Source organism: Strix aluco, chromosome 22, assembly GCF_031877795.1.
Source record: "Strix aluco isolate bStrAlu1 chromosome 22, bStrAlu1.hap1, whole genome shotgun sequence".
NCBI lineage: Eukaryota > Metazoa > Chordata > Aves > Strigiformes > Strigidae > Strix > Strix aluco.
Window position 1 is genome coordinate 9,872,980 of NC_133952.1, and position 11,811 is coordinate 9,884,790.

Below are 11,811 nucleotides of genomic sequence, written 5' to 3' on the forward strand. Positions count from 1 at the left end.
GCACGGGAGTGATGGGGACACTGGGGTGCCCATGGTCGGGGGTGCTGAAGGTGCCGAAGGTGCCGGGGTGCTGGAGCAGAGGGGTGCCATACCTGCTGGAGGGGCCTGGGGGGCGTGGGGTGCCCCCCCTGCCGGGGGTGCCCAGGCTGCGGGGAAGGGCTGCTCCTGCCCGGGCAGTGGGCACAGGTTGGCTGAGCCTGGAAGAGAGACAGGAGCCATGGCCAGCGCTCACCTCCGCTCTGGCCCCCAAGAGCGTCCCCGGGCTGCAGGGGTTGGGGTCGGGGTCGGTGCCTACCTTGGGGGGAGAAGATTTCTGGGAGCAGAGAGAGCCGCAGGAACCGGGGTCCTGGGGGAGCCCAGGAGCCTCGCAGTGACACCCACCCTGGTGGCAGCGCCATGGTTTGTGGTGGCTGTTGGTTGCTAAGGACTCTCTGGGGTGTCCCGGGACGGAATGTTGGGGTTCCCTGGGTTACGCCCCGCCCCCAGCAACCTCCCCAACTCCTCCTGGGGAGGGAAAGGGTTAAAAGGGGCCTGTGGGTGCAAGTGCCTTGGGCTGGAAGCCTTGGTCCGTTCGCAGAGCTGGGACAGCCTTGGGATCAGGGGGACTTGGTGGCAGGAGCCCCCCCGCCTGGAGTGCTGGGCTGGAGGGGGCAGGCGGGGCAGGCAGGGCAGGCGAGGGGAGGGCTGGCAGGCGATGTGAGGGAGGGGTGTGATGCTGCAGGCCTGACAGTCAGCGAGGACGTGGTTGGGAGCCTCGGGGTGAGGATGAGGGGGATGGAACACAAAGCAGATGTCCTGGTGTGTGTCTCCTGCCGCTCGCCCAGCCGGGACGCCAGCACTGCGCAGTTCCTCTGGGGGCACTTGGAGAAATCTCTGGAGCGCTGAGCCTGGTCCTTGTGGCAGCTGCCACCTCCCCAGTAACAGCCGCTGGGAATCCCATCGTGCCGGGACGAGCAGGGCTGGAACAGTCCTGAGCTCTGTGGGAGAGAACTTCTTGTCACAAGGACTCGGGGAGCCAACTAGGACAGATGCCCTCCGAGAGTGGCTTGGAGTGAGTGGAGAAGGGCTGGTGGGACATGGGGTGGGAGGGGACTGTCTTGGCCAGAGCGATGACAGAATCGTTGAGTTGAAGCTGGTCAGGGGAAGGAGGAGAAAAGGGCAGCAGAGCTGCTCCTGTGGATTTTGAGAGCAAACGTTCCACTCTTCGGGGAGGTACTGAGCAGAGTCCCTGGCAATGTGCAGTTGAGGCCTCAGGAGTCGGTGAGTGCTGCTCAGGGTTGAAGAAGCACCTCTGAGGAGCTCGGGAGCAGGCAACTGCCCCGTGTCAGGCGTCAAGCGAGCGGGGCAGAAGGGGGCTTGGCTGAGCAGGGACCTGCTCGCTGAGTGCAGAGGAAAAAGGAACTGCACCATCTCTGGGAGCAAGGTCAGGCTTGGCAGGAGTGCTAAGAGGGTCACTGGACATACTGGGGGCATTGGGAGGGTTACTGGGATGTATTGTAGGGCACTGGGACATACTGGCATATATTGGGGAAAACGAGGAAAGTCACTGGTACATAGTGGCGTGCACTGGGGGGGTAATGGGAGGTACTGCAGGGCACTGGGACATACTGGGGGCATTAGGAGAGTCACTGGGACGTACTGCAGGGCACTGGGACATACTGGGATATATTAGGGAGTGCTAGGTGGGTCATTGGAACATACTGGGAGGCACTGGGACATACTGGGATATATTGGGGAGCAGTAGGAAGGTCACTGGTACATAGTGGGGAGCACTGAGAGGGTTACTGGGACGTATTGCAGGGCACTGAGACATACTGGGATATATTGGGGAGCGCTAGGAGAGTCACTGGCACATACTGGGGGGTACTGGGAGCATTGCTGAGATGTACTGGGGGCCACTGGGCCATACTGGGGCGCACTGGGGGTGTTGCTGCAACGTACTACAGGGCACTAGGACATACTGGGATGTATTGGGGAGTGCTTGAAGAGTTATTGGGATATACTGGGGGGCACTGGGACATACTGGAGACACTGGGAGGGTTACTGGGACGTACTTCAGGGCACTGGCACATACTGGGGGGCACTGGGACATACTGGGGCACACTGGGAAGGTTGTTAAGACGGACTGGGGTGGCACTGGGACATACTGGGGGGTGTGGGACATACTGGGATATTTTGGGGAGCACTAGGAATGTCACTGGTACATAGTGGGGGGCACTGGGAGGGTTACTGGGATGTACTACATGGCACTGGAACATGCTGGGATATATTGGGGAGTGCTAGGAGGGTCATTGGGACATACTGGTGGGATTAGGAAGGTTACTGGGACATATTGTAGGGCACTGGGACATACTGGGATATATTAGGGAGCGTTAAGAGGGTCACTGGGACATACTGGGATATATTGGGGAGCACTAGGAATGTCACTGGTACATAGTGGGGGGCACTGGGAGGGTTCCTGGGATGTATTGCAGGGCACTGGGACATACTGGGATATATTGGGGAGCACTAGGAATGTCACTGGTACATAGTGGGGGGCACTGGGAGGGTTACTGAGGTGTACTGCAGGGCACTGGGACATACTGGGATATATTGGGGAGCGCTAGGAGTGTCACTGGGACTTACTGGGGGGGCACTGGGACATACTGGGGCACACTGTGGAGGTTGTTAGGATGGAGTGGGGGGCCACTGGGCCATACTGGGGGGAGCAGGACATACTGGGATATATTGGGGAGCACTAGGAATGTCACTGGTACATAGTGTGGGGCACTGGGAGGGTTACTGAGATATACTGCAGGGCACTGGGACATACTGGGATATATTGGGCAGTGCTAGGAGAGTCACTGGCACATACTGGGGGTACGGGGAGGGTCGCTGAGATGTACTGGGGGCCACTGGGACATAATGGGGCGCACTGGGGGGGTTACTGGGACATCCTGGGAAATGTTGGGGAGATCTAGAAGAATTATTGGGACATACTGGGGGGCACTAGGACATACTGGGATATATTGGGGAGCACTAAGAATGTCACTGCTATATAGTGGGGGGCACTGGGAGTGTTATTGGTATGTACTGCAGGGCACTAGGACGTACTGGGATATATTAGGGAGTGCTAGGAGAGTCACTGGCACGTACTGGGAGGCACTGAGATTTACTGGGGGGCACTGGGAGGGCTCTGACTCACCCTCCCCCAACCAGCACTCAAACCCCCAGTTCTTCACTGACATCCTGGTGGGGGTCTGAGGTGAGCAGGGACTGGGAGTGACTGGGGGGTACTGGGAGAGACTGGGGGGAGCAGATGGCTATACTGGGAGGGACTGGGAGGAGTTTGGGTGGCACTGGGAGGGGTGGGCAGGGCACTGGGCTATACTGGGGGTGCCCAGGGATGTACAGAGGGGGTGGAGTGGGGTGTCACTGGTTCATACTGGTCTGTACTGGTGTGAACTGGGAGCAGCTCCTCTTCCTGCTCCCAGGGGCCGCTGGTGGCCGATTCGCTGCCAATAACGGATGGGGACGGCCCCACAGGTATGGGGCTGGGGGGGCTCTATAGGGGCTGGGGGGGCTATAGAGGGGCTATAGGGAGCGCTATAGGGGCTGGGGGGGCTCTATGGGGCTTTTATAGGGGCTGTGGTGGCTGCAGAGGGGTTCTATAGGGCCTGGGGGGGCTATAGGGGGGTCTGTAGGGGCTGGGGGTGCTCTATGGGGCATCTATAGGGGGGCACTGTGGGGGCTCTAGGGGCTGTAGAGGGGCTGAAGGGCCTGGTGGGGGCTCCTGGAGTCACGTGTGGGTCTGTAGGGCCCCTATAGAGCCCCTATAGATCCTGAGAGTGTCCCCCCACCCCCTCCCTCCTCCAGGCGGACCCCCCCAGCCAGCCCCATGGGGGGACCCCAGGGTACAACCCCCCCGATCCCCTATGGGGGATTATGGGGATCTGTAGGGTCCCTCACCCTCTTTTTTTCCTCTCCAGCGCTATAGGGCCCCCCCCCCGACTCTGGGGCCGCCCCCCAACACCAGCAGCGAGGTGGGGGCTGCGCCTGCACCTCCGGCACCTTCCTGAAGAGCTTCTGCAGCGGGGGGAGATCTCATCCCTGCAGCCGGTCAGGTGCACACGCGTGCCGGGGTGTCCCTGCAGGGTCACTGCAGCGGCTGCTTCAGTGGGAAACAGGAGCAGCTGTTCCATGTTTGGGTTGCTTAACCCCCTCCTAACTGTAATAAACACAGTGATCAGGGACACAGAAATATTACCCTGGACAAAGGGGACCAACAGCTTGGAAAGGGGTGAAAGAAACACTCCGATCACCCTTGTAAAAAATACGTTTCCTTAGCTGAAGCTGCGAAATTTGACTCAACTTTACACACCAGAAGGTTTTGCGGTTGTTGGTGGTTTTTTTTGGTTTTTTTTTTTGTTTGTTTGGTTTTTTTACAGTCAATAACGTGGTTTTTTCCTCATCAAAACCCCCACCACCTCTCAGGCCAAGTGATGCAGTTTCGACGTGTCACGCAGGCAGGGTTAGCGCAGATCCCACTCTCAGGAAGGTCGCTATAAACCCCAACACATGAGACTCTGGTCTGGAGCGGGGCTACAGGTGCCTGACACCAGCACCTGGCCGCCCCCACTGTCACAGCACGGGGTTTGTTTTTCAGAGGAGGGCTGGGAAGGGACAGGCTTCACCCCGGGTTCATGCTGAGGGGGGTGCAGGGCTTTAGTCTCGACTCCTGGCGGACTAAATCCCCTGCCTGGGGGATGTGGGGCCATCAGGGGTTTAAAGCTGGGAGCTCCTCTGCGGCTGGTCCCAGCCTAAGGAGGGGTAGGGCAGGGAAAGGCAGGTGAGCCCAAGCTCCACCGCAGAAGATCTCCAGCAGGTTGGGGCTCCGTGCCTCAGTTTCCCCACCTGCCCTGTGGAGGTGGTGCTGTTGCCACACAGGCCATCGGCAAAAAGCCTTTGGAGACCGACTTCCACCAGGATTCATTACTGGGGGTGGAGCCGCGGGACACCTGGTTTGCTGCTAATTCACCCCATCCTAAGGCAGGTGTTTAAAATAGCTCCTGTGCCTCACTGTGCTGAGAAGGGCCAAAGGGTTTCAGATGCCGCCTTGGGGGCAGCTGGATGCTCTCCTTGCGGCAGGACGTGGGGTGAGATGCCACCTCCGAGTCTCCAGCTCTGCGGGTCCCTGCCTGAGCCCGGCCCCCGCTCCCCAGGGGGTTTTTCTCCTCGGTGCTCATCTGCGTTGTTCCAGCCGTGGCAGGGGTTTGGCTGTTGCTCATCTCTCAGTCCCACACAGGGACGTGCAAACCACAACCCTCGCTGTTGCTGTGGCTGCAGGCTGCCCTGGCCAGTCCTTTCTGCATCACCAAGCACCTTTGCTGGGGATGGGTGGGTACAGGAAGCCACAGGTGTGATGAGTGCTGGCCCTTTGCAAGTCCTCAGCCATCCACGGGACTCCGGTGCTCCCAGAGCGGGAGGTCCAACAGTCTGAAATCTCATCCTGCTCCTGCTTCATCGTTTTTTTCTGCTTTCCGAAATGTGCGTCCTTCCCCTGCTGACAGCGGGGAGCAATAAAAAGTTGTGAAATAGAGGTGGGAGTGCGATGCTGGCTCCAAATCGCTTCCTGCTGGAAAACAATTGCCTCTTCATCCTCTCCTATCACAGCTGACAGCCCCAAAGGGCAGCGAACATCTCCCTGTCGAGGAGAAATGAGGGGTGAAAAGGCCTTTTCCTTTCCCCCAGCCCCTGTGCCACAATGCCATGATGTGGAGGGGAGCAACGGGCATCGGCTGCCCATCTTCAGGTCTCCCGTCACACCGACCGTGGTCCTGTCCCCGTGGCAGAGGTCTGGGACATGACTCTGGTGGCTCTCAGCCCCGTGAAGGCGTTACTGCACAGGAAGGCGGGTGCACGGGGATCAAACACGCACCGATCCTTTCCCAACACCCAACCTTGGGTACACCCCGTCACCCTGGGAGGACAAAACGGTACCCGGGCAGCGGGATCTTGCCGGGGGACACGATGGCACCGTTCCCCTCCTGCAGCACACGCCGGGCAGGGACAAAATCATCAGCAACAGGCGGAAACAAAGTGACTACCAGCACCCAGCCCCGCGCCCGACCTGCTCAGCCTTTCTGCGGCGAGTTTTCTAAGGAACTACTGGCTAGAACTCTCTCTTTAATAAACAAATCCATGAAAATAAATTAAAAACAAAAACTGGAAAAAAGAGAAAAAGGTAAAACGTTATCACTATTAACAACGCACATCAAACTTCGCTCCTGTATAACATTCATAAATAATATATATTTACAGCTCTGTTGGTTTGCATTGTTTGTGCATTCGTGAGGGCACCGGGAAGCAAAGAAACCCAGAAAATCCAGGCGAGGTGGAGGCACGGGAGGTGAGGGATCGCCTGCTTGGCTCCCAGGTGTCTTCTGACCTGTTTTCTTTTTGAAAGGGGAAAAGGAAGTCTATACCCAGGCAAGTCTTGGAAAAGCAGCAGTGTAGGGAAATTCAAGTATTTCCTCCAGCACAGCCCAGATCTCAGCTGAAGGCACTCGAGCACGGTGACAGCGGAGGCGGCAGCCATTCGGCCACTGTTTTTCCCCCATTGAAGCTTCTCTTGCAATAAGGTCTCTGATCCTCTCGCCGTCCCGAATTCAGGTGGTCAGGAAGAGGTTTGGGAGCCACCAAAACTAGATGGTTTGCAATAAGGTCTCCTCTCTCCACCAATAACAATAACACAACCAAAACCAAAAAAAAAAAAAAAAAAAATTACTGGCAAGACCAGCAAATGAGACAGGGTCATTCAGATGGAGCCCAGGACAGCTGGGTTGGATGGTGGCCACCAGCACTTGGAAGATCAGGTCTCCAGCCCAGCTTCGGGACAGGATGTGCGTGTTCCCGACGATCCCTGCTCAGTGCTACGGTGGTGAGGAAGCCTGGTCTTCTTTGCTTCTTACGGCCAGGAGATGCCTGGAGCTGTTATGTGCCAGGGTCCCGGGCCAAACCGTGCAGGTGGGGTCTCTGCCATCTCCTAGGGCAGGTGAGTGCCTCGCAGCCAGGGGTGGTTGAAAATGTCCTCCAAAGATGGTCTGTCCGAAGGCCACGAGGACAAACACCACCTGATGAGATCCTGGCACTCTGGGGAGAGAAACCAGACACCGCCAGTCAGAGAAGGCTCCTGTGCACCTTCCACCCCTGTCCGCAGTGCCCAGGACATGCTGGGTGTGCTCAGAGCTACCCCCAAACCTCCCGATCCAGGAGCTGTGTTGGAGGAGAGTAGGATGGCAGGACACGTACCACCTCCCCCAGCTAACCCCGGGAGATCACCCTCCTCACGTACCACCTCCCCCAGATAACCCCGGGAGATCACCCTGCTCACGTACCACCTCCCCCAGATAACCCCGGGAGATCACCCTCCTCACGTACCACCTCCCCCAGCTAACCCCGGGAGATCACCCTCCTCACGTACCACCTCCCCCAGATAACCCCGGGAGATCACCCTCCTCACGTACCACCTCCCCCAGCTAACCCCGGGAGATCACCCTCCTCCACAGCCGTAAGAGCGGGGATACTCGTGCACCCGGTGCCATCTCCCAAACCCGTTGCCCGCCACGAAGTCGGGGACCCACCGAGGGAGATCGGCTGGTAGAAGAAGAGCTGGCCCCTGACGATGTCCTGATCCTGCTCGAAGGGGACGTCCCCGCAGACCATGTCATAGAGCAGGATGCCCAGGGACCAGACTGTTGCTGAACGCCCATGGTAGCGGTGGTAGAGGACCCACTCCGGCGGGCTGTACGCTTGTGTTCCTACGGGAGACAGGCGGAGCTCGTCAGGCGGATGCTGCCCGCTCCCGGATCCTCACCCGAGCGTCCTTGGGGACACGGGGGCTGCACCGGGGATGATGACACACAGTGTGACCTGCCACCCCCTCGCCAACACAGGACTCTTGTTTACAAACTTTGGGTTGTAAAAAAAAGCCGCCGGTGCCGGAAGAGGGCAGCATGGGCCCGGGGAAGGCCTGACCGTTATGTGCGGGGGAGGGGGGGGGGGGGGGGCGGGGGAAGGAGAAAATAAGGAAAAAAACCCCACAGGTGGGAAAACCCCACGCCTTTCCACCCTGCCTTAGCCAAAAAAAAATATTTAAAAAACGCCAAGGCAAACAAGGGGAGTGGAGCAGCCCAAGCCCTTCCACGCCTGCAATCCAAACCGGCCAGCATACGGGTTTTGCAACCCCCCCCACCCCGCTACCCCCACGGGTGTTTGTTTCTGTCAGGCTGGATCCCCCCACCCCAGCCCCGGGCAGGTGGGTGGCAGCGGCTGGGAGCCGGCTCCCGTTTCACAACATGCGCCCCGCGCCAAAAACAACTTGGCAGCCGGCTGAGTAATTAATTCCCCCCCCCTCCAAAGGGGGAACCGGTGCCCGGTCAGGCTGGGCCGTGCAGTGCCGGGAGCATCCCCCCGGCTGTGGGCTCACCGGCAAATGTCGTGTAGACCGTGTCCTGGAGGAAGGTGCCACAGCCGAAGTCGATGAGCTTGAGCTCACTGCTGGCGAGGTCGATGATGATGTTCTCCGCCTTGATGTCCCGGTGCAGGACACCGCAGGCGTTGCAGTGCCGCACGGCCTCCAGTACCTGCCGGAACAGCCCCCGCGCCACCTCCTCCGACAAGGATCCCCTCTCGGTGATGAAATCGAAGAGATCCTGCACGAGCTCCGGACGCTCCAGCACCAGCACGAAGCCGTCCGGCAGCTCGAACCAGTCGAGGAGGCGGATGACGCCGCGGAAGCCGGAGGAGCCCACCGCGTTCAGCAACACGATCTCCATCGGCGCTCGAGTGCCGCTGGGCTGCAGGGGGACCAGCCGGGATGCTCCAGTGCCCCCCTGCCTGACCCCACCAGTGCCCGGGCATCCCCCCTGCCAAGGGGATGCCCCAGTGCCCCCCGTTGCTAGGGAACCGCTGCTCGGGTGCGCCCCTACTCAGCCCCATCAGTTCTGTGCACCCCTCCACCCGGGATGCTCCGCTGCCCCTTGTTCAGCCCCACCGGTGCCTGGGGATCCCCCCTGCCAAGGGGATGCTCCTGTGCCCCCCGCCCGGCCCCCCCGGGACTGGGCAGCCCCTCACCCGGGATGTTCCGCGTCCCCCAGTGACTCCACGCCCGCTCCCCCCGCTGTGTCCCGGTTTCCACCCTCTCGGGCCTCGCCTTATCCCCCACCCCGTAATGCCCCGGCTTCTCCCGGTAGCCCCGGTCACTCACCAGCAAACCCCACGCTGTGACATGTGCCCGGGGCACATGTTTGATGGCCACCTGCAAGCCAAGGGGAGCGACAGGCTGAGCCTCCTCCTCCTCCTCCTCCTCCCCTCCGCCCCGCCGCTGTCCCCGCCACTTACCGGGGTGCCATCGGAGAGGCGGATGCCCGAGTACACCGAGCCGTAGCCGCCGCTCCCCAGTAGCTGGCCCACCTGGTACAGCTCCTCCAGCCGCCCCTTCTCCTTCCCTGCGGGCCGGACCGGGCCGTCACCGCCCCGTCCCAGCCGCCCCCTCGCCCCCCGCCGAACCGGGCCCAGCCAAACCGGCCCGTCCCGCTCTGACCTGGCGCTGCTTTGGCCGCGTGTAGCTCCGCGCCGCTCCCGGGATGTCGATGGGCCGGCGAGGGGATCTTCGGGAGAGGCACCCCGACCCCCTCGCCCGATTCCGGGGCCAGGCTCGGCACCTCCCGAACCGGACCGGGCACCGGTGGCTCTGTGCCGGCACTCGGGCTGCCGAGTGGCTGCGGGCGGACTGGGGAGCCCGGGGAGAAGGAGGAGGAGGAGACGGAGGCGGGGTGGGGCGGGGAGGGAGCGGCCTCGGCACAGCAGCCCCCCACCGGCCCCGGGGGGAGCGGCGACCGGGGCTGGGCCGGGCAGAGCCGGGGGGCGGCGCTGCCGCGCCAGGCCCAGCCGTGCCGGCCCATCCAGCGGCGCCACCGCCAATAGGGCGAGAGCCGCGGGGCGGGGACGAGGCGGCGGGGCCCGGCGCGGCGGGAAGGGGAAGGGGCCAGAGGCGCGCGGGGGGGGTCGGGGGCGAGAAACGCCGGGAGAGCCAAACTGCTGCTGCCGGCCATCGCTCGTCCGCTGCCCGACTGCCCGGCTGTGGCCCCGTTGCCCAGGGAGCCCCGACGCATTCCGCGGTTGCCACGGCTCGCACAATGCAAACCGGGCGGGGCGCGGGGGGGGGCGGGGGGCAGGGGGCACGGGCAGGCTCAGCCTGACCCGGCCCTGCCGCCAGCCCGGGATCGGGCCCACAATCAGTCCCAACCGGCTGCTCTCTCTGCCGGGCCGGCAGAACCGGCCGGCTGGCAGCCACGCAGCTCCTCTTCCTCCCGCATCCGCACCAAAATCCCCATGTTTTATTGGCTGCTTCTTCACGTTATTGTGCTTTTCCTGCGATCTCACAACGTCCCGGTGGATCCCGTCCCGCCCTCCCACCACGCGCTGCCGGTACTTCACCACCGGCAAACCGCTGCCTCAACTTTTCCCTCTTCTAGTAAAAGCGGTGACTCCAGCTGGGCACTCTTGACTAACAACCGTTTTAAAATTCCCCCCCTCCCCCCCCTTTCTTTTTCCTCCGAAGTCACTGTCTGAGATACTTCCCCCAGTTCCAGAGATAAGATAAATAAATAAGATAAATAAACAAGCTCAGAGAATGCAAAATAAATCCTGTTGGATGTATTGCCACTGCTCTCCAGCTTGTTCTCAAAGCCACACACCGCAGCACTCGGTTCCAAGCGCAGACTGCACACCAACTCAACACACTCTTTTTCTTCGCTTTTTTGCTCACTGCGAGGAGCTTATGGAAGACAAACTGACCAGCATTAACTCGGTATCTGGCACAGACGGGTTTCCATCACAAACCCATCGGCACATGAAGATCCTGTCCCTTCACAGAACTGAACTGCCCTGGCTCGCTCTGCAGCACGAAACCAGAGGGGCTGGGGAGCCTCCTCCTCCACAGGGCACGGGGGTGACTGCAGCAGCAGCAGCCAGCACAGCAGATTCCTGAATTTAGATTTAACACTGCTGATTGCACAAACAAGCTTAACGTGTATATATAATCACTCTGTAACTGGATATAAACGTAACAGATTTGCTAACTGAAGAATCAATCACTGGGTTAAATACTCATACGAGGAATGTGATTTTTTCCCCATTATCGGTACGTGTCAGTGGTTATAATTTGCCAAGCTGATAGCCCACAGTACTCACCAATTGCGATTTAGAATACCTACTCAGTCTCATCACAAAACTGGAAATTGGAGAGTTTTATAACATTTCAGTGTCAAAAGCATCTAGAAACCTGAGACTGCTTCGCTGATGGCCTCCCTCTACGAGTGACATAACTGGGCTGCAGACAGTTAATGTCCGGCTGAAGAAAGTACTTTCAGGGCAACACCTCGAAAGGAGAATCAGACACACTGGGTGTGACAAATGAGCTGGCAAGCACGAGCTGGAAGGGCTAAGTGGCTCTGAGTAACACAGGCTGCAAGATCTAACAGCACCTAGGAAGTGTTGACATTGCAGTCCGGCAACTGTGAACAAACCGTGCTAGCATGCTCCCGCCTGATAAAATAGTAAATGATCTGCTTCTTTCACTTGCACCCTTTTTTCTTATCCCCGCACTCCAGGCTAAGATCTGATGCTCACTTAGAAGAATATTATAGAAGTAATATTGAATTCTGCTCTAACACAAGATTAAGAAATGCCTCAGGTATATTTAACAACTATCTAGTTTTATTTAAAAAACCTCTGTTCTTGCTCCCATCTGAGCCCATCCCAGGCCCA

General features: G+C 59.6%; 1 pseudogene; it reads right to left on the reverse strand.

Moving 5' to 3' along the window:
- Positions 1 to 6,972: 6,972 nt before the first annotated feature.
- Positions 6,973 to 9,944, reverse strand: LOC141933499 (serine/threonine-protein kinase pim-1-like; annotated as a pseudogene).
- Between the last annotated feature and the right edge of the window lie 1,867 nt (positions 9,945 to 11,811).